This window comes from Cryptomeria japonica, chromosome 1 (genome assembly GCF_030272615.1).
Source record: "Cryptomeria japonica chromosome 1, Sugi_1.0, whole genome shotgun sequence".
Taxonomy (NCBI): domain Eukaryota; kingdom Viridiplantae; phylum Streptophyta; class Pinopsida; order Cupressales; family Cupressaceae; genus Cryptomeria; species Cryptomeria japonica.
The window spans coordinates 359639763-359666927 of record NC_081405.1 but is presented as its reverse complement, the minus strand read 5'-3'; positions in this window follow the sequence as shown (position 1 = coordinate 359666927).

Here is a 27165-nt window from a genome sequence, read left to right as displayed (position 1 = left end):
TTTAATGGCAACATGTTTAGTACGAGAGTGCATAATAGGATTTTTTGAAAGATCAATTGCACTAGTATTGTCACAATAGATTGAAATGGGCTTAATAGTAGAAATACCCATATCAGTAATTTGATGAGACATCCATATCAGTTGTGTGCAACAAGCAGTGGCTGCTATGTATTCTGACTCTGCGGTGGATAGAGTGACACAATCTTGTTTTTTACTGTGCCAAGCAACAAGACAATCACCAAGAAAGAAGGCAGCTCCACTGGTGCTTTTACGATCATCTAGACAACCAGCCCAATCAGAATCAGTGAAACCCACAAGAGTGAAGTCATTATTGCGAGGATACCAAAGACCATAATCTAGTGTGCCTTGAACATATCTAAAGATTCGTTTTACAGCATTCAAATGAGATTGTTTAGGTGCAGATTGAAAGCGAGAGACTAGACATACTGCAAACATTAAATCTGGTCGAGATGCAGTTAAATATAATAGACTTCCTATCATTGACCTGTACTCAGATTGATTTACTGCAGGTGAGTCATCTGATTTGATCAATTTACAGCCTGTTTCCATTGGAGTGCTGACTGGTTTACAACCTGTCATATTAAATTTTCTAATCATCTCTTTGGCATATTTAGTTTGTGACAAGAAGATACCTTGCTGAAGTTGTAACACTTGAAGACCAAGAAAGAAACTCAGTTCCCCAAACATAGACATTTCAAACTCAGATTCCATGATTTTAGAGAACTTTTTGGATAAAGAGTCATTATTACAGCCAAAAATGATATCGTCTACATATATTACAACTACTAGGACATCATTACCTTCAAGTTTAACATATAAGTTGCTATCTACAACACCTCTAGTGAAACCATTTGCTTTAAGATGATTATCCAGTCTAGAGTACCAAGCTCTTGGAGCCTGTTTAAGGCCATAGAGTGCTTTCTTTAATCTGAATACACAATCAGATTTGCCTGCAATTTCAAAACCTTCCGGCTGTTCCATATACACTTCTTCATCAAGATAACCATTCAGAAAGGCAGTTTTTACATCCATCTGATAAACTTTAAATTTTTTAAAGCAAGAGTATGCAAGAAAAATTCTGATTGATTCTAATCTAGCTACTGGTGCGAATGTTTCTCCAAAATCTATTCCTTCCTGCTGAGCATAACCTTTACACACAAAACGAGCTTTATTTCTAACAACCTTCCCAGATTCATCAAGCTTATTTCTAAAAATCCATTTGCCTCCTATCACATTCTTATCATCTGGCCTAGGTACTAATTCCCAAGTTTGGTTTTTCTCTATTTGACTAATTTCATCTTTCATTGCATTTAACCAACATTCATCAGATAAAGCATCAGAAACATTTTTGGGTTCAAAATCAGTTATCAAACAAAAATGTTCAGCCAATTGAGCTTGTTCAGTTGTTTTTGCCCTTCTCCTAGTCAAAATACCTGCATCTATTTTGCCAATAACTTGACTTTGAGGATGTCTCTTTGTTATAATTTTTGAGGGTGTATAATGAAGAGTACCTGTCTCTGCATTTGAATTCTCTGTATTTTCTTCATCAGAACTTGATGAATCATTTTTCTTTTCTGTTTCTGCAGGTTTAGGAACTTGATCAACCTTTGTTAAAGTAATTTCCTCTTCCTCAATACCCTGCAAATCATTACTTAACAAAATTTGTTCATCAAACCTTACATTTATTGTTTCAACAATTTTATTCAGTCTATTATTGAAACATCTATATGCTTTGCTATGAGTAGAGTATCCAAGAAAGATACCCTCATCAGTTTTAGGCTCAAAATTTCCTAGATTTTCTTCATCTCTTTTTAGATAACATTTTGCACCAAAAATCTTGAAATATTTGATAGAAGCAGCTTTTCCATACCAAAGTTCATAAGGAGTAAAGGTAGATTTTACCCTGATTTGAACACGATTCAAAATGTAAACAGCTATGTGTACAGCTTCTTTCCAATATCTGTCTGGTAGATTTGCCTCATTAAGCATTGTGCGAGCCATTTCTTTGACTGTTCTATTTTTTCTCTCAACTACTCCATTTTGTTGAGGTGTACGAGTAGCAGCATATTGTCTCTTAATACCATGTCTTTCACAGTAATCAATGAATTCTTGTGAAGTGAATTCACCACCCTTGTCTGATCTCAAGCATTTCAACTTTAGATCAGATTCTCGTTCAACCATTTTTCTGAAAATCTTAAACCTATCAAATGCTTCAGATTTGTGTTTAAGGAAAGTGACCCATACCATTCTGGTATAGTCATCAACAAAAAGCATAAAATATTTTTCACCATTTATAGACTGTGTCCTTGTAGGACCACATAAGTCTGTGTGAACAAGCTGTAATGGTCTAGTAGAAGAATATTCTTTAGGTTTGAAAGACACTTTTGTTTGCTTTCCTTTCAAACATGCTTTACAAACTGAATTGAATGGTTTATTCAAAATAGGCAAACCTCTAACATTCTGATTTTTACTGATTCTAACCAGATTGTCAAAATTTATATGTCCTAGGCGTTTATGCCATAACCAATTTTCTTCTATTTGACCCATAAGACAAATGCCTTCATTATTCTCATAGTCAGTGGAATCAAGAAGACTATAGACATTGCCAATTGTTCTCAAACCAGCAGCAACAGTTTTACCAGATTTATTTTTGATAGTACAGTCTTGAGAGCTAAAAGATACACTGTAACCACTATCACAAATTTGACTGACACTCAATAAATTGTGCTTTAACCCTTCAACAAAGTACACATCATGAATAGGAGTATCATCATTTAGCAATAATGTACCTTTACCTCGAACATAAGCTCCTGAATTATCCCCAAAGCGTACAAAGCCACCATTAAAGTCTTCAAGATGCAGAAATTTATTTCTATCTCCTGTCATATGGTGTGAACAGCCACTGTCCAACACCCATAAAGATTTCTTATTTGAGAAAAATGCAGTTTGCACTATCATTGATTGCTCAATACCAGTTACAAACTTAGGTTTCCATATTTTATTAGGACTTGCCTTTGTTTTGCACTGTATAGTAGTATGCCCAAAAGTGTTACACTTATTACACTTTACTATTTTTGGAAAGTCATATCCTTGATTGTACCCAACCATAGGAGATCTTTGCTGCAGAAATCTGCAAGTATTAACCTTATGACCAAACCTATTGCAATAGAAACAGTATCCATAAAAGAAGCCAAACCTAAAAGGTTTTGTTCTGTTATAAGTCTGAAATGATTTTCTAGTTGCAGGCTTAGTGTTCTGTCTTGATGATTCAGCTTTATCAAACCCTAAACCAGCCAAATCTTTATGCAATTTTTGCTTGCTCAAGATATCATTTAGATGTATTGTACTTTCATACTGTTCAATTTGTTTTTGAAGTTTTGTGGACTGTTGTTCTAATGTTTCAATTTTCTTTTCTCTTTCTTCAAGAAGGGACTTCAAGTTTGAAGTCACTAAATTTGCATCATTTAACTCAACTTGTAAAATCTGATTTGAATTTTCATGTGAGGCTGCAAGTTTCTTTAACCTCTTTATTTCTTTTAAGGCACACAACAATTCTCCTTCAAGATCTATTTCTCCTTGATCTAGATCTTCAAATTCATTTTCTGTTTTTCTAGTTACATCTTCTAATTCTGCCATAAATAGAGTTTCATCACCTTCACAAGGTGAATCATCTGATTCATTTCCAGAGTCTTCTTTAGTAAAAAGACTCTTCTTTTTCTTGAAGGTATTAAATCTCCTTTTAGGATTCCACATTTTCTTTTTGTAGAATTTTTCTGGTTTTTCCTCTTCACTGTTTTGATCACTTAGAGGACATTGAGCAGCAAAGTGTCCAGCTTTGCCACAATTAAAGCACTTAAAAGGTAATTTGCCCTTATATTTCTTTTTTAGTTTTCTAACAAAAAGGGCTTCTATAGCATCTGAAAGTTCAGAGTCACTATCAGGTTCTTCTTTCTTTTCTACTTTAAAAGCTGTTTCTTTTGAAGAAGAAGGATTATTACCTATCCTCATCTCATAGGCAGTAAGAATGCTTTGAAGATTATCAAGTGTCATGGTAGAAAAACTTTTCTTTTCTTCTAAGGTTGAAACCTTAGTTTCAAACTTGGGTAACAAGGTTCTAATCACTTTATTGACAACCTCCTTTTCTTCAACATCTTCACCAAGACCCTTTCTGGAATTAACTATTTCATCAACTCTAAGAAAATAACTTGCTACTGTTTCATCTTCTTTCATTCTTAAGGATTCAAACTGATTTTTGAGTGTAAGGATTTTAGACTCCTTAACCTTAGCATCCCCTTGATAAATGGTTTCAAGTTTTTTCCAAATATCATAAGCAGAAGAACAATGCATGACTTTAACAAAAACATCTTTAGTGAGACCACATAAGAGAGCATGCTTAGCTCTGGCATTTAACTCATACTTAGTTTTATCATCAGGATCAGTAGGAATAATAGAAGGAACTGTATATTTTGTGATCACAATATTCCACACATTAAGATCAACTGAAATTAGATAAGTTTCCATCCTAATTTTCCAGAACACATAATCAGTTCCATCAAAAAGAGGAGCTCTTGAAAGTGAAGCACCTTCCTGAGTTTGAGCCATAAAACAAACTTCCAAGTGACCAGGAACAATCCCTAGGTCAGACCTATATGAGGGACCCTATGCTCTGATACCACTTGTTGGAAGTGGAAAACACTCTGAGAGGGGGGGGTGAATCAGAGTGTTACAAAATTTTTACAAGTTAAACTTTATGGACCTTGACAATTTTAATTCACAGTGTGAACAGATGGCTGAAACTTAACACTTTGAAGGAATACATTAATGCAGCTTAAAGTATACCATTGAACCAACTAAAACATCTAATTCAGACCTTGTTTAACAAAATGGTATTAAGATATTACACAAACTTGAAACATTAAAATACTTTCAATATTGCATTACATACATTCAACTAAATAGAGTATGAGATAAAGAGGACTAAAATATGATGTATCAGAGCATACACTAGTAAACAGAATGAAACACGACAATGCAACATAACACAATATTTTGCATGAGTGGAAAACCCTCTTGGGGTAGAAAAACCACTCGGAAGATCCCTTTTATTAATTCAACAAGAGCACCAACTCAGTTCACATGTTTTAGAAACCACAAGGCCTCAAGGAGCACCAACCCCTCTTCTTATCAATGTATCTTTCAACTCGAGCTACAACCACTGGTGATTTTATGCATGCATTTTATTCTTGCAGTCACAAAACCATCAGGGATTTGAGCGAGAATATTTTATCAGTCTGTACATATGAAAATTTTGCAATAATATTCTTCAACACTATCCAATCTCTGAAAATATGGTTTCAAATCAATAAAATCTCATATACTCTGAACAGTATGATTTCAAATCAACAAACCCTGAACAATACGATTTCAAATCAAATAAAACCTCAAATACTCTGTACTGTATGATTTCAAATCAATAAACACTGAATAATATGGTTTCAATTCAATGAAGCCTCATATACTCTGTAACAAAAACAGAGTATTGATTCTCAAGAAACCCTCGCCTGGTTCTGTTAAACTACGACACTGTTTAACGCTTCCACTTTGTTCACACTCAAAACACGGCACTGTATTTCTCTGTTTTAATGTTAGAACTTTGTTCACACTCAAACTATGGCACTGTGTTTCTCCGTTTTTCTTCTCACAGACTGATTTGTCAATCTGTTTTTATGCACACCCAGAAAGAATCCCGTTTTCATCTTAAATAACCTGTTAACTTACAAGATTTGTAAACTGAAAAACAAATAACTGATTCTAACTGTGCAACGGAAACAGTAGAAACGGAAGACATTTTAATTTCCCAGTCATGAAAAACAAAAATAAAGCACAACCACTTCCTTATTTTTATTTTGCATAACTAAAAAATTCGAACCAAGGTAAACAGAATCTCTTAAATCATGTGTTTCAAGAACCATACCTGTTAAACGCAAACTGAACAAATAAACTAACCAGTCAACCGTTAATCTTTTGAATGAAACCATTGTTCGCACCATTCTCTGTAACTGATTCGAGCTCTGTAGCTCCAGCGGCACTGTGACTCACACGGCGTTAGGGTTTGACGGACTCCAAACCAAAACAAATGAAACGCCAAATGCAACTTCCAAGAAAAACATTAACTTGTTCGATACAATAAGTATCATGAGGAATATGCCCTTTAAACCGTAGCAATTTTAAACCAAAAATGTCATTAACATAAATGCAAAGTCAGAGCTATCGTGTCACCAACATGGCTCCAAAGAACATGTTTTAAAAACACTTAACACGTCAGCCAAGTCAGTATGTCCGTGTATGCCAACCCATCACCTTTTTTCTTTCTTGTCATCGAGGACAAAAGTACCAAAGAGCAACATATCCTTGCTGTCTCAACCCTTGAAACTCATCTAGAATCCAGTCTTGCATTGTGTGGGTTTCAACCCCTCTTTTGAATGTAAAGTCTCTCCTAAGTGAAAAGCGTCAATCCTAGTGACCTCCTTTCTCTCTCCATGGAGTGGGGGAACACCTAGGGTTCGATTTTCCACTTTACAAATACCTAGCTAGGTAATCAAGTTAGTCAAATCAAGTTTCCATATCGAGAGACTTTATCCATATAATTTGGCTCACTTTGTTATAGGGGCCTATCAAACAAACCCTATATTCGACTTAGGGAGCTTGGGTATCCGAAACAAAGTATCCATCAAGTCAACAACATCAACCTATCCAAATTGAAACTTTGATCACTCATGTGACCATCCCTTGTCACTTGAAAAAGAAAAAGCTTATTCAAATGAAATGAGTCCTAGCCTAAATCAAGATCAAGATATCATGGCTCTCCAATATAATCTCATTTTTTATCAAGATCCTACCTATCAATAATCTTATGATGATCCCCTAAGATTTTGGTAGTCCATCCACGATGATCCCCTTTTATCTCAAGAGTAGAGTCCTATTCAACATCCACCTCCTAAGAAAGATCATGATATCCCTTCCATCTCCTTCACTAATCTAATTCAAATTCAAGAGAAAATCACAAACTCAAATGATCCTACTCAAATTCAAGATCAAGATCAAGGAATCCTTTCATCCTCCAAATCCATTTTAGGTCCTTTCGTTCCAAAGTCAAACTCTTCATCCTCCAATTCCATTTTAGGTCCTTTCATTCCAAAGTCAATCTCTCCATCTCTTCCATCCATCTTGGGTCCTTACTTCCCTCCATCCACCATTCCATCACCTCAAATGATCCATAAGAAAGATAAAAAAAGGCACACATCTTTGAACTTATTTCAAACATCTATCTAAACATCTTTTCAAAAATATTTTTCCATCATTTCCTTTATCTATTTTGGGTTCTTATGTCCCAAAATTCAGTTTTCCTCCATCTCTTCATCACTTCTTGAGTTGTGTACCAACACTCATCTTGAATACATTTCCATCTATCCTCGCACAAATTTTCAAACATTCTATCTATTATCCAACACCTCTTTTCTATCCTTCCATCCCTTTCATTCAATCCTTTGCATAAATTCATCATCTGTGAAATAGGCATTTGTGTCATTTTTTCACATGCTTGCCCATGGTCAAATCTCATGCCCATTCTATTTCCTAGATATCTATTCATGATAGACTTCATAATCTGAGGTTGTTCCTCTTTAACATTATATTTTGGTTGGGATACACACTCAATCCATAAAAGAACCACTTATCGTATCTTGGTACCGACATCTTTTGAATACTATATCTCATACACTTAATCAATTGCTCTAAATAATTGTGATCTCTTAGTCAAAGACATGGCTAGTGAAAAATCTAAAATCTTGCTTTAGCGCCACTGTAATTATCAGACCCATGTAATTTTCATTACTTACAAGCCAATGCAATCAAAATAAGAAAATAAAAAGACAATATCAAAAGATCCAAAGCATGATCAGGAAAAGAAATATCCAGAAAAGAAAAGAAAAAAAAAATGAAATATCAAAAGCTTGGCTATGGGAATATGTGAGTAACTCCATCAGGGCTATGGATGCATGGCTGGAAATGGAACAATATTTGTGATATTACATCAATAACCTCGTTGGAGCTATGGATGCTTTCTGGTAGCGAGGCTCTATCCAAGATGCTTTTGAAGTTGGGGTAACTCATGTAGCTAGACATGTTGGATTCTGAAGATTACAATGAACATATGAGCCAGAATGAACCCAATTTAACACACATGGGTAATCAAAGACTAAGTACCTTGATCCAGTTTGGGATTCTTATTCCCTTTTGATTCTATTTCCTAGTTTCTAGATATGTTTGGTTTAATTTTTTGGAGGTTCTAAGTGTGGGTTGGGTCTCTATCTTTGAAAAGTTTAGGAACACTTATTTAGGTGGTGCTAAATATTGTGACAATATTACATATAATATCTTTACAAATGGAGACCTCTATAGTTGGGGTCAAAGTTTCATCCACTCTATTCTTCATACCACATCTCCCATTATCCTTCCTCTAGTATCCATTACCCTATCTAAACTCATCTAGTGCTATCTTCCATCATCTATCACTATCTATGATCTTGTTTCTCCTATCCATATCCTATCTCCATCCATATCCCCTTTTCCATCCTTGATCTTGATCAAAACTAAGGACAAAAACATTATTTTAAGAGGCTCTTGGCGTGTCTCCTCATAAGCTACTTTCATCTTTCTCCTATCCATTTCTATCTCAATGGTTCAGTCATCTATTCATCCATTCCTTGTCTTTCTATACATTGGGGCAACCAAATACATCTTTCTTCTAATCCAAAAAGCTCCAAAAATAAAAAATGTCTTAAAAACTAAAAAAACTAAAAAAATAAAAAGAACAAATTAAAAATCAAAGCATAAGCACATGGCCCATCCATCAAATCAACAATTGGAAAACTCTCGAAGTCTGTAATCAAACTAATCACATGTCTTGTTAATCAATCCATCACTTGAAATCTATCAACATCAACATGTCTTATACAGGGATAGGTACACTCGAAACTAGACAGATCGGTCTTATATGGGGTACTCACTCTTTGAAACCAGGCATTCTTATCAATCATAGAATAAATCAAAACAATGACATAGATCAGTATGACTGCTGTATTTTTTTGGGGTAGTCTTATCTTTATCAATTGATTGCAAGACATGTTTCATCTCTCAACAATCAGGAAAGACAAAAAAATAAAAAACAAATAAAAATGTGCAATAAAAACAAGTGGTGAAAACTTGGTAAATAGGTGCTATCTAAAAGTGCAAGTCGCTAAGCTGCTCCCCTAGTCAGTGAGGTGTTCAACTTACCCTTGGGATTTGTGACATGGCTTTATCACCTCTCATAGATCTGGGTATATCTGGCATTTGTAGCAGGCGTTGATAGCTCGATCTTTTGGTGCAACTACAAACATACCTAAAGTAACTGTTGGCATATGCACACTCCAATGAGACATTGTAGGTGATTGAAGGTTTTGTCATGGATGGCAACCTTACAATCCTATGACATCATAAAGGCATTTCACCAGCACTAGCAAGATCACACTCTACACCGGCACTCAGATCACCAGCACCAACAGTGAAAGGAAGCATATCGGCACAGAGGCCGACAGGGATTTTGTTGTGATATATTTTGTTTATTATTTGTAAAATCATTGTAAGCCGACTTGGAAAGTTGTAAAATGACTCTTATATAAGAGACATCATTGTAGAACATTTTGTGTAAGGAAGAAGAATGTAATTAGGCGAAATAAGGCAGACCTATTGTGCGAATTATAGGTTAAGGGTTTATGTAAGAAGCAGAGCAAAAACCAGCACTGGATCTGGCATTATAGATGCTACTTTGAAGCAGTTCAAGAGACTTGATTTATATAATCCATTTTTTAAGTCAGTGAGACTTCCTATTTTGTATTTGAGTAGTGAGCTCTAGGTAATTGGCCTTCCTACATGTGCAGGCCCCTCTTGTAGCAGTAATATTCTCTTATTGGCCAGTAAGTGAATATTGTGGGTCACAAATCCCACTGAAGTTTTTCCCATAGTGGGTTTCCTCATTAAATCCTTGTGTTATGGTGTGTTTTTCATGTGATTGTTTTTATCTCTATTTATTGCATTACTTTCTGTTTATCGATACACTGTATTAATATGCTCTACATGTTTTAAGTTAAGAAAATTTATTAACCTGTTAGATATTGATTCACCCCCCCTCTCAGTATCTATGGGAATCCTAACAGTAACTGGTATCAGAGCCTTGGGTCATGAGTTCAAATCCTGCAGGCCTCATTGAGGGGGGGATTGTAAGTTGCTAAGATGCCCCCTAGTCAGTGAGACATTCAACTTTCCCTCGGGATTCATGACATGGTTTTACCACCTCTCGTGGATCTGGGTATATCTAGCATTTGTAGGGGTGTTGATAGCTCGAGATTTTGGCGCAACAACAAACATACCTAAAGTAACTCTTCACCAATTAGACTTAGATTGATTTCATTACTCACAGAGGTATACCAACACTCTACCCTGCATAGTATTCTCACGCAACAACATTCAACTACCACCTCTCATTGATTTTGGCTTCTGTATCTATAAACAGGTTTTCAAGCCAAAAACCAATTCAAATTTGGGTCAATTAAGGTTTCTTCCACTAAACAAATCTTCATCAGATCTGATCCAATCTACCTTGGATCGATCACCTGCATTGGAGGAATGCATCTATACACGTTTTGCATTATCCAATGCATATTTGCTAAAAATAGAAACTCTAACCCTGTTCTTCAGCCTCAAAATTAGTCAACACATTTATGATCTAGCTATTTCCTTCTTGAGGTCAATCTGTAGTCGGATATCAAGCATTGATCATGGTGCCAAGATATCTTTGATCTTCCTTTGTCACTCATCTTTCATCGATCCACACACTCTGCAACTCCTATGTGATTGTCGTAATTAATATTTAATGTCAACCAATCACAACTACCTCTTTGAAACCAAACATCACCGACCTCTATGTATTTCCCACCTCAGCTCCGTGTGGCATCACACTCTCATGCATCCAATCTCACTGACAAAGAGTTGATTCATGCTTGCACATTTGACAAACCCTTACCCGAACCAATTTTTACAAATTTTCTTATACCGACACAACCCTTTGTCGGTAAACCTTCATACCAACACCATCTTAATCTTGTTGGTGTAACACATCAACTGAGTATCAACCATGCTGGTACTTAGTAGCCATTAGGAGTAACTCAACATGTGTAACTTCATCTGATGAAGGTCTTTCACTTCTTTGTATTTAGCTCACTCAATTGCATACCAGTATCCTTGTTTACCAGTAACTACCTAGATGACTCAATTTCATCATCCTCCATTAGATCTGCACCAGTGGCAACACAACACACCTTCTTCATTCTGGTAACTCTATTTTGTGTGCAGTTGTAGATATAGAATCATTTGTCTAGTTCATCTTATAGCCAGTTTTCCCTAGTGGCAAAACCCTTCACTTCAAATATTCCTTCACTATCTTGGTAACACATCTTGTCTTCACATGCTTATCCAGTGTGTATCTCTAATCACACTCTCTAGAGTCTTAACTAATCTTAGACATTGGAAGCATTCTCATCTTCTACTTGATCATCTAGTCTATTCATTCACTCACCTGCCTTTTGCATCCGATATTGCACAAACAAGACATAGCTGTCATTATAGAAATGTATCTCTAGCTTGGTATATGTCCCGGTGGTTTTTGATAAGTCAACCTGCACACAGAGGTAGTACACGGTGTCATCCTATCACCTAACCTATGACAACTTCTTCATTCGGTGGGAGTCCTACTGTTTAACCTTACACTAACAATCCTGCTCATACTTCATCTCTGGTGTTAATGTGATTCGCATAACTTTCCACCTCTTCATCACATTCAACATCCCATCTATTAGGATTCCCAAAGATACTAAGAGGGGGGGGGTGAATTGGTATCTGACCGGTATAATAATTTTCTTAACTTATAACATGAAAAGCATATCAAAACTATGTACCTGTAAACCAAAAATAATGCAGTAAATAAGAATAGCAACCACAACATAAGAGACACACTATAACACAATATTTTAACAAGGAAACCTGGTGTGGGAAAAACCTCGATGGGATTTGTGACCCACGATATTCACTTAATGGCCAATAAGGGAATATTACTACTTACAATAGGGGCCTGCACATGCAGGAAGGCCAAGTGCCTAGAGCTCACTGCTCAATTACAAAAGGAAGTCACACTGACTTACAAAAATGGATTATACTAATCCAATGTCTTGTACTACTTTAGATCAGCATCTACTATGCTAGATTCAGTAACGGTTTAAGCTCTACAATATACATAAACCCTTATCCCAATAATTTGCACATTAGGTCTGCTATCTTCTTTTCATACTTCACATTATTTCTATCCTAAATGATCTCCAATGATTTCATGCATATATGAGTCATATTACAATATGCCCAGTTGGCTTACAAAATATTTTACAATTAAATACAAAATACATTTAAACAAAATTCTTGTCGGCCATGGTGTCAGTGATCAATCTTTTTGGTGTCGGTGATCTATATGCCAGTGTAGAGTCTGTCAGTGTCGGTGCCTGTGTCTGTCTATCAATAGCACATGATTGTAAGGTTGCCATCAATGACAATACCTTCAATCACCTACAATTTCTCATTGGAGTGTGCATTTCCCAACAATCTCCCCCTTTGGCATTGATGGCAACACTCATGAGAAAAATCAAAAAGTGTCCAAAAAGAATTTCTTAACAAAACTGTGTTGTCAAAAAAGCATGCTCCCCCTGAGCTGATGATGTCCTGTTCTGATCATTTTTCTCATCTCACTACTCCCCCTTTGACATCAATGACAAAATTTGTCCTTTGCTGTCAGTGGAGTGTGTTTCCTACCTAGATCCTTATATCTCGTGGGTTACAATCTGAAAGAGTTCTACTAATACCAAATTTAGACTCTCAGTGAACTTTTCACTATCTTTCAGTGTAGCCAATGTCCTTTGAATAGTACTAGTGACATGATGCATTTATTCCTCTGGTGTCTTCAATCCTTGAACAAGTTCCTCAGAGATCTCTTTACTCAAAGAGATGAGTTACTCCAATTTGGGGCTGAGTTTGCATTTAAGGTCTTTTTCCTTCCCTTTTATTTTGTCTTTTTCATTTTCAAATTTCTCAAGTTTTTCTTCAAGACTGTGTATCTTCTTCTATGTAACTGATAATGCTTCAGATGAACCAATGAGGTTATTGGATATATTGTCAATCTTCTTTTGTACCTTACTTATTTCCTTGTCTATATTTGTTGTCAGAACATTTGTCTTGCATGTATCTCTATAGAGTTTCTTAAACTCCATTATTGTTTTGTTTAGTGCTGGTAAAAGTGTGCCAATGTGTCCCATGCACTTCTTTATTATTTCATCAAAGAATTTCTCTTTCTCTTTATTCATTTTCTCCTTAATTGTGTCCCCATTTATTTGATCAACTGTCAAAATGTTCTTGGTGATGTATTTAGACAATGTGTCTAGTTGACCTAAATAATCTTTATTATCCACAATGCACTTGGGTGCTATCAATTTAAGAATGGGGATTGTATCATTAATAGCCTTATAGGCTTGTGCACTACACTTTGTGATTTTCTTTATTGAGTCCAATAAGACCTCTATTACATTTGTAGGCCGGAATTCTGCTATAGAAGTACCAGATGTCTGTTCAACTATTTTTATAATTTCCATGTTGTTGGTTGTAGTAATAACCTTGCTTTCCTCTTTCTCGGGAGGATTTGTTTGGGTATGCATTTCTATCAGCAAAGCTTTTGATTTTTCAGGTTTTGCTGGTGGCATTGTCTCAGTTTGAACTTGTACATCAACCTGTTTCTATTCCAGTACCTCAGATGGTTTCTCTAAGCTCTCAACTATCAGTTTCTCAAATGTAGTCTCTGAATGTACTTTCAGTTTGTGTGTATTTGCCTCTGCACTATTCATTCCCTATTTCTCTAATTGTTTCTTAGTAGAGTCCTCTGTCAGTTTCTCTATCTCTGTGCTATCATTAATTTCCACATCTACAGCCGATGGCTCAGTAGCCACATCTTTCTTCTTATCTTTAGTGGTCTCTTTATCTACCACAATATTGACCTCTTGTGTATCAATATTTATGGTATACAAAACTTCAGACTCAGGATTTATATCCTTTAGAGGAGTCTCTATACTCTCTATAGTAAGTTGTGTGTCAACTGTTTCTACCAGTGGAGTATCAGAAGGAGGTGGGGGTAAGTTGTTAGTTATCTTAAGGTTTGGAGGTCCACCTTCCTTGCCTTTCCCCTTAGCCCTATCTTTTTGATATACTTTGATAGTCTTGGGTCTTTTGAGTTCTTCCTATTTCTCCTTTTCAACAAAGAATATGTCCCATTGGTCCACAGTCTCTTCTAAAATTTCATTCATTCTCCCTGCCATCAGTGCTACATGTCGGTGACCAGTTGAGAATACAGTCTGGTTGGCCTCACTAATTAATTAATCAATCTCTTTCGATGAGTTCACTAGGTGAACTGCAAGTAATTTTTCAATTTTTATTTTCTTGTCTAGCTCAATAATAGCTACCCTTCTAGCTTCAAGTCTTCTATAAAGATCAGTGGGTATTTCATCAACAATGTCCATAAAAAATTTCTTGTAAATATCCAAGTGTAAAATTATACTATTTTCTATGCTCTCTCTATCATCAGTGGAAAGTGTATTGTATTGTTTGCTAATGTTCTTCAACTTTCCATCCTCTGTTATTTCACTAAGGAGCTTATCTAGTGGAGCAATGTCTTGTTTTACCTTTTTCTTCTTTGGATTCAACTTCCTTGTTGGAGGCCTCACTGCCCATTGCTTTTGTTTGGTTCTCTTGGGTGTGGGTGAGGGTACCGGTGAGGGTTTTCTCTTCCTTTCCACCCTTTTGAATACTATCGGTATATCACTCTTAGAAGAAGTTCCAACCGGTGAAAGATGAGCTTCCAGTTGAGGTCCTTCCAGCTCACTTTCCTTAATACTAGTTTGTTTCAAAACATCTTCCTTAATAGCCTTTGCCTGTTGGGCTCCCTTCTTCATAGTTTGTTCAAATTTCTTAGCCCTTTTCCTTGGTTGAATTCCACTTTCATTTGTTTATGCATTTCCAAAGACTTTCTTAGTAGGTTCCTTTGGTGCTTCAAGGAGAGCTTTTGCATAAGTTTCTTTGATGTTATCATCTATTTCATAGCCCATTTCAGTTACCCAGATAGTCCTAGGGATGATTGCCTTCATCTAGATTTCATCTTTCTTAATAAAAAAAATATTTCCTTTGGATATTTATCCACAATTTCCTGTGACAGTCTTGTTCTAGTCTTCATTCGAGCTTTTAGTGCCTGAAAATGTTCATTTATGTTTTTCTCCCTCTTATCTCCCATGTTGTTTAGTGAATCCAAAAGTTTCTTTCCTACCGGTATGTCAAAACCGAAATCTCTCCTACCAATATTGGGTACTTGCTTAGTAATATACAACATTAAACATACAAGTAAATTTCCAAATCTAAAGGTTCATTTCTTATCTCCCTTTATCTTCTTCATATTATCTATTAATTCATCTCTGAGCCATTCACACACATCTATTCTAGCATTGTTGTTAACCATATCATATACATTTTTAATACATAGGCTAGATACTGAGTTTAACCTATTTCCATGTGTAGCCTTGTAGCCTAAAATCATACTGACAAATATGACATTGATATCCTTCACATCATTTACCCTTAGAGACCTTTTGTCAAATGTTACTCCAGTTAGGTCTATTACTGTATCATTGGAGACCTTTTTAGTTCTGTCAGGCTTGGTACTGGTGGAAGGTAACCCTATTACTGCCTTTACTACTTCTTTGGTGATCTTATAAATTGAATCCAACCAAAAGAATTCCTCATGAACTCTTCTTAGCACAATCCTTATAATATCCTTGGGAAAATCTGCGACACTAAGGATTTTAGTAGAACCTAGGGTTTCCACTATCTTATGTTCCAGTTTGATATTTCCAGATTCATCACAAATCATAGTCCAATAGATGTTCTTGATTTCATCATCTCCTAATTCCTCTATATGACAATGTATGTATATCCTAGGGTCTTCAGCATATACTACTCCCTTAGGAATTTGAGAAAATGCACCTAAGGTATCATATTTCTTTGCTATTTCGGGAACAAGCTTGAATATGGGTCTAGGGCACTTGATTACTTCAATGATAGTAGGTTTTGCAATAAATTCAGGAGTGGATGAGGAATCTATAGTTATAAATACCTCAAGCTTCCTTTAGGATGAGTGCTTGGATGAACTGCTTCACTTCTTCGCTAAGGATGCCTTCGCTCGATAATTTTCGCGCTCTCAAAGATTTGAATTCTCGGTGAATGAAAAAGGAGCCAAAACACTTTATTTGTAATGTTATTTTCTCCAACTACCACATTTAATGCTTGTCAGTTAAGTCACAACTTAACTCATCTATCGATAAAGAAGTAATTTCAACTTCTCACCATCAACCGAGGATATATTAGCATGTTTTTTTAGTTTGTTCCTAAACCCCCAAAGGATTTTCCTTCAATTAGATGAAAAGTCTCCTACCGGTGGAGTGATACTCTGTTCTACCGGTAGAGGATTATTCCCATCAACATTCTGATTTGATTTTCTGATCCATTGTTTTGAGAATTCTTTCTTTACCCCTTCAATTTTTTCTTTACCTTTCAAACTAGGTCCTTTGTTATTTGCCGATGAAGTCTTTCTTCTACAAAATTTAGCAATATGTCCAATCTTGTTACAAGCATAACAAGTCATATTTTTTTCTGAATAGCTTTCCCATATCCTATGCCGGTTTATGTTCTGCATTGACTAGATAGATGTCCAAATCTTCCACAAACATAACATCTTACATTCTTTCTGCATTTTTCTGAATTATGACCAGTTCTAGATCTACACTGATTTTCTCTATGACCATACTTGTTATAGTTAAAGCATTTCCCATTGAATTTGTAAGCATTAGGTTGTCTTACTGGTTTACTATGATCATGATTGTTTGCAGTATCAGAGCTTTCACCAATTTCAAAGCCAAGGCCATTTGTATGACCATTAGGTTTCTGATTCTTCAGCATGTGAACAAGTTCTTCTGAACTTTTCTTGAATTTCTCCTTATGTTGATTTGGAGCAGTCAGTTCATTCTCAAAGATTCCTTTTTGTCTCATGGGTTCAATTCTATCATTTTGTGTATGCATCAAATCTATCTTCATCATATCATTTTCATGACTAGGTCTTGTGTTTAAATTTCCAGGATCATTTAGTCTTCTAACCAAATCATCTTCATTCTTCTTTCTATCTTCAATTTTTTTACAAAATCTCATAGTCATATCTTGCATCTCATTCTTCATTGTATTGTTCTCTTGTCTCAATTGGTTCACCAGATCATTAAGAGTTTCTTTTTCATCTTCATCATTTTGCATCTTTTCACAAAGTTCTCTTATTTTATTCCTTGATATAGTGAAATTTTCTTGAAGTCCTTGAATAATATCCTGTGTAGCCTTCAGATCATCCTCAAGTTTGATATTCTTTACCTTTTCTGCATCATAGTTTGAAAGAGTTGTTTCCAATTGCTTTCTCAAATTTTCCATCTCTACTGGTGTCAAGATCTTCCTCAAGTTGTTAGGCTTTTGAAAATAGAGGACTAGGCTCTGATACCAATTGTTAGGATTCCCAAAGATACTAAGAGGGGGGGTGAATCAGTATCTGACTAGTATAATAATTTTCTTAACTTATAACATGAAAAGCATATCAAAACTGTGTACCGGTAAACCAAAAATAATGCAGTACCTAAGAATAGCAACCACAACATAAGAGACACACCATAACACAATATTTTAACAGGGAAACCCAGTGTAGGAAAAACCTCAGTGGGATTTGTGACCCACAATATTAACTTAATGGCCAATAAAAGAATATTACTTCTTACAATAGAGGCCTGCACATGTCGGAAGGCCAAGTGTCTAGAGCTCACTGCTCAATTACAAAAGGAAGTCACACTGACTTACAAAAATGGATTATACTAATCCAATGTCTTGTACTGCTTTAGATCAACATCTACTATGCTAGATTCAGTACCGGTTTAAGCTCTGCATTATACATAAACCCTTATCCCAATAATTCGCACATTAGGTCTACTATCTTCTTTTCATACTTCGCATCATTTCTATCCTAAATGATATACAATTCTCTCATACATATATGACTCATATTACAATATGCCAAGTCGGCTTACAAAATATTTTACAATAAAATAAAAAATACATTTAAACAAAATTCGTGTCGACCATGGTGCTAGTGATCAATCTTTTTGGTGTCGGTGCCTGTGTCTACCTACCGGTATCACATGATTGTAAGGTTTCCATCAATGACAATACCTTCAATCACCTACAATTTCTCATTGGAGTGTGGTTGTATTTTGGTATGGTTTTGTCATTGATGTCAACACCTACTAAAACACTAGCACTTTGGAGATCCAGTAGCATTCACCGGCAAGCAAGTAACTATTGCATAGTTACTGGTATATAGTACACCGGCAAGATATAATGATCACCGACACTTGGAATGGCATGGAAAAAACTTGGTAATGTCGAAGACATCATATGGACATCTTGTCCTGGAGTTTTGTTCATTGGTATATTCATAGTTGCATATTTGTTGTTACCGGCAAATAGGTCTAGAGTTACACTAGCAGGTTTATCTTTTCCAGATCAACATGGCACGCTATGGAAATGATTAATTATTGTTGTAAATGAATTAAGCCGATATGTTCAATCTATTATTGCAGTGAATATTATATTGTTTGTAAAATGTTTTTATTGTAATATCTTGTAGAGCCGACCTACTAAAATTTGTCTTAGGTTATGCTATAAATGTAAGATCTTATTTGTAAGATCAAATGTGGAATGCGAAAAAGGATTGTGTGAAGGTATAAGTGAGATTAAGCAGAGCTATACATGCAGACATCATCTAAAGATTAAAGGAGGGTTTTTGTGGAAGCATATCAACATTACACCGGTACTAATCCAGCATATGAAGATGTTATTTTGTGCAGTACATTCTTATTGGATTTAACCATCCAACAGTCAGTGTGACTCCCATTTTGTGATTGAGCAGTGAGCTCTAGGTTGTTGACCTTTTTGCATGTGCAGACCCCATTTATGTACACTTACTATCTGCAGTAGTATCATCTGATTATGTGTAAGGTTTCCCACTATGGTTTTTCCCCTTACAGGGTTTCCACATACAAATATTGGTGTTATGTGTTGTGGATGACTTTGTGTTTATGTTTCATGCACTAATCCTTACCAGTATAGCAATTAAGTGTTATAACTGTCTACCAGCATACTTAACTGGTTTACCAGTATTAAGCATTAAGTTGGTTAAATTGTTTTTGGTTTAAATTTATTTGACAACTGATTCACCCCCCCCCCCCCTCTTAGTTGTCTATGGGACCTAACAATTGGTATCAGAGCTTAGTCCTCTTTTGCAGAAGTTTAACAGCTTGAGGAGATCCAATGTCTACTAATTATTTCAAGAAGGATAGTCCTAAACTTGATGGAACCAACTATGGCATATGGAAGATCAGAATGGAGACACATCTAAATTGCATTGGAAAAGACATCTGGGAAGTTACAAAGAGTGGTTATACTACTGTTGTACCAGGTCAGCCCAGTCCAGCTAACTTGACAAAAGATGAGGAAAATGATTGCAAAGCAAGAGAAGCACTTTTGAGTGCATTATCAGATCAACAAATCATGGGATATCAAATAGGTCTACTGCTAAAGCTATTTGGGATCATTTGGAAACACTGAATGAAGGAGATTCCACAGTCAAAATTGCAAAACTTGAAAGCTTTCGAGTTAGGTATGAACATATGAAAATGGAAGAAGATGAAAGGTTTTCTGCTTTTATGGAAAGAGTAAATGAAATTGTTTCAAAAGTCTTAAGAGGATTTCCACTGCCATATAAAATGAAATTCACTGCTATAAATGAGTTAAGAACAATGCCTAATACATCAATTACTAGGGATACATTGATTGGGAAACTTTCAGCTTTTGAAATTGAAGAATTTGGTCCTGTTGCTACTATAAAGACAGATTTGGCCTTTAAAGCATCAACATCATCTACTCCATCATTTGACAAATCTGATTGGAAAGCCTTTTATGCAAGAGAACTTGAAGAATGTAGGAAAGAAAATGAAGAACTTGAAGAACTTGAAGCACTATTTGCAAGGAAAATTCGTGAAGGTCCAGTTGAAAGTAAGTATGAAGGTAAAGCACCCTTTAAATGTTTTAACTGCAATAAGATTGGTCATATGGTTTTAAGATGCCCTGATAGACATGCTAGACTAAGAGAAGAAGCTAGAAGAACATACAAGCCTAACCCTGAATATCAGAGATACAGATTTAAGAAGAATAAAGACAAATCTTGTTACATTGCTGATGAAGGTGTGACTGATGATTCTGATGAGGATCCGACAGACAATGGATGGGTTTTTGTTGCTATAACAGAAGATCAACCGGCACCTACTACTCAACTGGTAGTAGAGGCCCTGACAGCTAAAGTTGAAGTAAATGATGAATGGATCATTGATTCAGGATGCTCACATCATATGACAGGAGACAAAGGTAAATTCTTGAACTTTCAAGAGTACAATGGAGGCTTAGTGAGATTTGGAGATGAAAAATCTTGTTCAATCAAAGGTAAGGGTTCAATATCTCTTGATGGTAAGCATAACACTGACAATGTCTACTATGTTGAAGGATTAAAGCATAATCTTTTGAGTGTTGGTCAATTAGTTGAGAAAGGTTTTCAGTTACAATTTAAAAATGGAAAATGCAAAATCATGAATAGAACTGGTTTGGAAATTGCAACCTGTAATCAGACTAGAGGTAATATCTTTCACTTGAATAACAATGAAAAGACATGCTTAATTGCACATATAGATGAAAGTTGGCTATGGCATAAGAGACTTTGTCATGTAAACTTTGATTGCATGGTAAATAACAATACTACTAAGGCAGTTAGAGATTTACCTAAAATTATCAAACCTCATAATACAGTATGTAAGGAATGTCAATTTGGAAAACAAGTTAGAGCTAGTTTCAAAAGTATTCTAGAAAAACCAAATAATGCTCTTGATTTGATTCACACTGATTTATGTGGTCCAACTAGAACTAAAAGCTTACAAGGTGATAGATATTTCATGCTAATCATTGATGACTATTCTAGAATGTGTTGGGTTACTTTTCTCAGAGAAAAATCAGAAGCACTTGGAAAGTTCAAACTGTTCAAAGCATTGGTTGAAAATGAAACCGGTAAGAAAATCAAATGTTTAAGATCAGATCAAGGAGGTGAATTTACATCTAAGGAATTTAATACATTCTGTGAAGTGAATGGAATCAAAAGACAGCTATCAGCACCTCGGACACCACAGCAGAATGGAGTTGTTGAAAGGAAAAATAGAACTATCTTGGATGCAGCAAGAAGTATGTTATCAAAAGCAAACCTACCACATGTGTATTGGAGAGAAGTAGTCAACACATCGGTCTATACATTTAACAAAGTTCACATCAAAGGTGAAACTGGTAAGACCCCTCATGAACTATGGTTTGGTAATACTCCTACTCTTAAGTATTTCAAAAATTTTGGAAGTAAATGTTATATCAGAAGAGATGAGTATATTGGTAAATTTGATCCTAGAAGTGATTCAGGAATATTACTTGGTTATTCATCTAAGAGAAAATCATATAGATGTTTGAGCAAGAGATTGCAAAAAATGGTTGAGAGTACAAATATAAAGATTGATGAACAATTTAGAGGAACTTCAAGGTATATAGACTCTGAACCGGCAATAGAAATTTTGACAAATGAACCTACTCTAAATCCACCGATACAGAATGAAGATCTAGTTACCCTGGTATCATCTGAGGATTCCACAGTAATTGAGAAACAACAACAAACTAAGACACCTCGGTATGTAAGACTGAATCATTCTGAAGATCAGATAATTGGAAACAAGTTTAAAGGAGTTATGACACGAGGAAGATTGGAAAATGAAGAGGTATGTCTTATTTCTAAAATTGAACCATCATCTGTTAATGAGGCATGTGAAGATAAATTTTGGATTAAAGCTATGGAAGAAGAATTAGAACAAATTGAGAAAAAAAACACTTGGACATTAGTTCCCCAGCCTAAAGATAAAAATGTAATTGGAACCAAATGGGTATTTAGAAACAAACTTAATTAAGATGGTAAGGTTGCCAGAAATAAAGCAAGACTAGTGTGTAAGGGATATTCTCAGAAAGAAGGAGTTGATTACAATGAAACCTTTGCACTGGTAGCTAGAATTGAGGCAATCAGATTATTTTTGGCTTTTGCAGCACACAAGAACTACAAAGTTTATTAAATGGATATTAAATATGTATTTTTGAATGGAGATCTTGAAGAGGAAGTATACATTGAACAACTTGATGGATTTTCTTTGATAGATGACAATGATATGGTTTGTAGGTTAAGAAAAGCTCTGTATGGACTAAAACAAGCTCCAAGAGCTTGGTATGCAAGATTGGATAAATATCTTTTAAAGATTGGTTTTACTAAAGGAAATGCAGACAACAATTTATATTATAAAGTAACTAATGATGACATCTTGATTATAGAAGTATTTGTTGATGATATAATCTTTTGAGGAGAAGATGGATTATGTAAGGAATTTTCTATTAAAATGTAGCAAGCATTTGAAATATCTATGATTGGAGAAATAAAATTCTTTTTAGGATTGCAGATTTCATAGACTGATAAAGGTATATTCTTGAGTCAATCCAAATACTTAAAAGAGTTACTAAAGAAATTTGGGATGGAGAACTCTAAACCATTAAGCACACCTATGACAACAAATGACAAATTATCACAAAGGGATGAATCTACACCTGTTAATTCAACTAGATACAAATCTATGATAGGAGGTTTACTGTATTTGACACAAACCAAACCTGATATTATGAATGCAGTATGTATTGTTTCAAGATTTCAAAGTAATCCTAGAGAAAATCATGAATCAGTAGCAAAAAGGATTTTTTGGTACTTACAAGGCACTATAAATCTTGGATTATGGTATCCTAGAGATGAAAACTTTGAACTATGTGCATACACAGATGTAAATTAGGTAGGAGATGTGAATGATAGAAAAAACACCATCGACAGAGCATTCTTTCTTGGAAACAGACTAGTTTCTTGGTTGAGTAAGAAACAAAGTTGTACATTTTTATCAATAGTAGAATCAGAATATGTTGCAGCAGCAACTAACTGTACACAGGTACTATGGCTTAAGAAAATGTTGAAAGACATAAAGGTAAAATGCAAGGAACCTACTACTATCTATTGTGATAACACAGCAGCAATTGATATATCTAAGAATCTAGTATTGCATTCTAAAACCAAACATGTTTCTATCAAATTGAATTTTCTAAGGGAAAAAGTTGAAGCAAAGGAGATAAAACTGGTTTATGTGAATACTAAAGAGCAGATTGCAGATATTTTCACTAAACCTTTGCCTAAGGAGACTTTTGAATATCTCGGAGATCAGCTTGGAGTCATACCACCACCGATAGAGACTTAGACAGTTGATGATTGTCATCAACTAGAAGAATTAACAGAGAAATCTTTTATTCTGGTCTTTGATGAGGAAGCTACTTCTCAAGGGGAGTAGTTGGTATATTGAATTGATTGGTATTTTGTATATGAACTTGGTTTTATTGTAACTTTGGCATTTGATGTCAAAGGAGGAGAGAGATATATGGAAAAACACATTATCTTTATTATCTTTTGGGGAGAGATTGGTATGAAAAAACTCTAGAAAACACATGTTACTCCCAGGGGGAGATATTGTTGTTTAGAGAGATTATTACTTTTTGGTTAATCTTTTTGGAGATTGTTGGTTTTTGGTACTTGGCATTTCTGTTTTGGCACTTTGATGGTTTTTCCATCTTGTGTTTCCATCAATGCCAAAGGGGGAGATTGTTGGTATTTTGGTATGGTTTTGTCATTGATGTCCACCTACTAAAAATACTAGCACTTTGGAGATCTAGCAGCATTCACCGGCAAGCAAGTAACTATTGCATAGTTACTGGTATATAGTACACCGGCAAGATATAATGATCAATGACACTTGGAATGGCATGGAAAACACTTGGTAATGTTGAAGACATCATCTGTACATCTTGTCCTAGAGTTTTGTTCATTGGTATATTCATAGTTGCATCTTTGCTGTTATCGGCAAATAGGTCTAGGGTTACACCGATAGGTTTATCTTTTCCAGATCAACATGGCACGCTATGGAGATGATTAATTATTGTTGTAAATGCATTAAGTCAACATGTTCAATCGGTTATTGCATTGAATATTATATTTTTTGTAAAATGTTTTTATTGTAATATCTTGTAGAGCCGACCTACTAAAATTGGTCTTAAGTTATGGTATAAATGTAAGATCTTATTTGTAAGATCAAATGTGGAATGCGAAAAAGGATTGTGTGAAGGTATATGCAAGATTAAGTAGAGCTATACACGCAGACATCATCTAAAGATTGAAGAAGGGTTTTTGTGGAAGCATATCAGCATTACATGGGTACTGAATCTAGCATATGAAGATGCTATTTTGTGTAGTACATTCTTATTGGATTTAACCATCCAACTGTAGTCAGCGTGACTTCCATTTTGTGAATGACTAGTGAGGTCTAGGCTGTTGGCCTTTCTGCATGTGCAGACCCCATTTATGTACACTTACTATCTGTAGTAGTATCATCTGATTTTGGGTAAGGTTTCCCACCATGGTTTTTCCACTTATAGGGTTTCCACGTACAAATATTGGTGTTATGTGTTGTGGATGACTTTGTGTTTATGTTTCATGCACTAATACTTACCAGTATAACAATTAACTATTATAACTGTCTACCGGCATACTTAACTAGTTTACCGGTATTAAGCATTAAGTTGGTTAAATTGTTTTTGGTTTAAATTTATTTGACAACTAATTCACCCCCCCTTCTCAGTTGTCTTTGGGACCTAACAGAGTGTGCATTTGCCAGCACCATCATGTAGTCTCTTAATTTCGATTATATGCAACACCATATCAACAACCCTTTTTGTTGGCAATATGGAGGAATTGATTATGTGTTGCATTGATTTTTTTCATTGATGTCAACACTAGTTGTTATGGCTGGTTACTGACAGATAGGTTTTCATTATCGATAGAATAAATTTGTTACCAATAAGGGTTTAAGGTTTTATCGGCAGAGCTTTTATCAAAAATCTTTGATAGGATGCATAAGTAATGTTGGTGCGGATTCTAGATGGAATTCAGGATGCAAAAGGTGATCCTTGATCATGCCTTGACTGATTGGAGACATTGCTTTTGCTTGGTGGACCCAAAATAGGTCTGGTGCCTATCTAGGTTATGGACCGGTATCTTGTTAACATGTTCTCTACACATTATCGAGATATTTTATGGATTGGTTAATGTTGTTTTGGTCTAAAAACAACATGGAATGTCATTGTAATATGGATGTATGTAATGATCTTATTGTAATATCTTTTAGGTGGTCAACCTAATTGATTTAGGCCTTAGGGTTTGTATAAATTGGTGTAAGATCTTATATAGATCATGTATCATAGTCATGGAATGAAATATCATATGCGAAGGAGATATGGTTGCTCATAGGTGATCGAATTGGGTTTATGTAAGAGGTCAAAGGCCTCTGGTATTGAGCTTAATTAGGACTGTAATCAGGCATGGTAGATGCTATCTTTGGCAGTTCATTCTTTTGGATTGTTGTCCAATTATCTTGAGGTGGTTATAACCTCTCTGTAGTCAGTGAGACTCCTTTGTAATGAGTAGTAGGCTCTAGGCAATGTACCTTCTTGCATGTGTAGGCCCCTTTTTGTATGACATACTTTCTGCAGAAGTATCATCTGACTCTGGGTAGGCTTCCTACCATGGTTTTTTCCTTTACTGGGTTTTCCACATACAAATCATTGTGTTATGTGGTATGGTTGCATTGTCTTAATTCTCTATTTCATTCTTAAGTTGTATTGCTTACCGATATCTATTTTTGCTATTCCAGTATTCAATGTTTATGTGCTCCAGTTAAAGGTCATAAAGTGGTTTGATTAATATAATTTGTTGACAACTGATTCACCCCCCCCCTCTCAGTTGTCCATTAGTTAAATATGAAAAATGAATTTGAAATGTCCATGATTGGTGAGATGATATTTTTCTTAGGTTTGCAGATTACTCAAACTGACAAAGGCATTTTTATCTATCAAACTAAGTATATAAGGGAATTGTTGAAGAAGTTCGGTATGGATAATTCCAAACTAGTAAGTACTCCTATGGTGACAAGTGAGAAATTATCTATCAAAGACACATCTGCATTGGTAAATCCAATAAGGTATAAGTCTATGATTGTTGGCTTGTTATATCTAACTCAGACTAGACCGGATATTATGAATGTAGTAAGTATTGTTTCAAGATATCAAATTAATCCTAAAGAAAATCGTGAATGTGCAGTAAAGAGGATATTTCGGTATTTACAAGGAACAACAAAATATGGCTTATGGTATTCTAGAGATGATAACTTCACTTTATGTGCATATACAGATTCAGATTGGGCAGGAGATACTGATGATAGGAAGAGCACTTCTGGTGGAGCTTTCTTTCTTGGAAATAAATTGGTTTCATGGATCAGCAAAAAATAGTCATGCATTTCTTTATCTGCTACAGAAGCTGAATATGTTGCAGCAATAACTAATTGCACTCAAATCTTATGGATTAAGCAAATGTTGAAGGATATCAAGGTAAATTATAGTGAACTGGTAGTTATCTATTGTGATAACTCTGCAGCTATTGGCATGTCTAAGAATATGGTATTTCACTTTAAGACTAAGCACATATCAAAATAATATAACTTTCTGAAGGACAAGGTGGAAGAAAAGGAAGTCAAATTGGTTTATGTGAACACTAAAAAATAG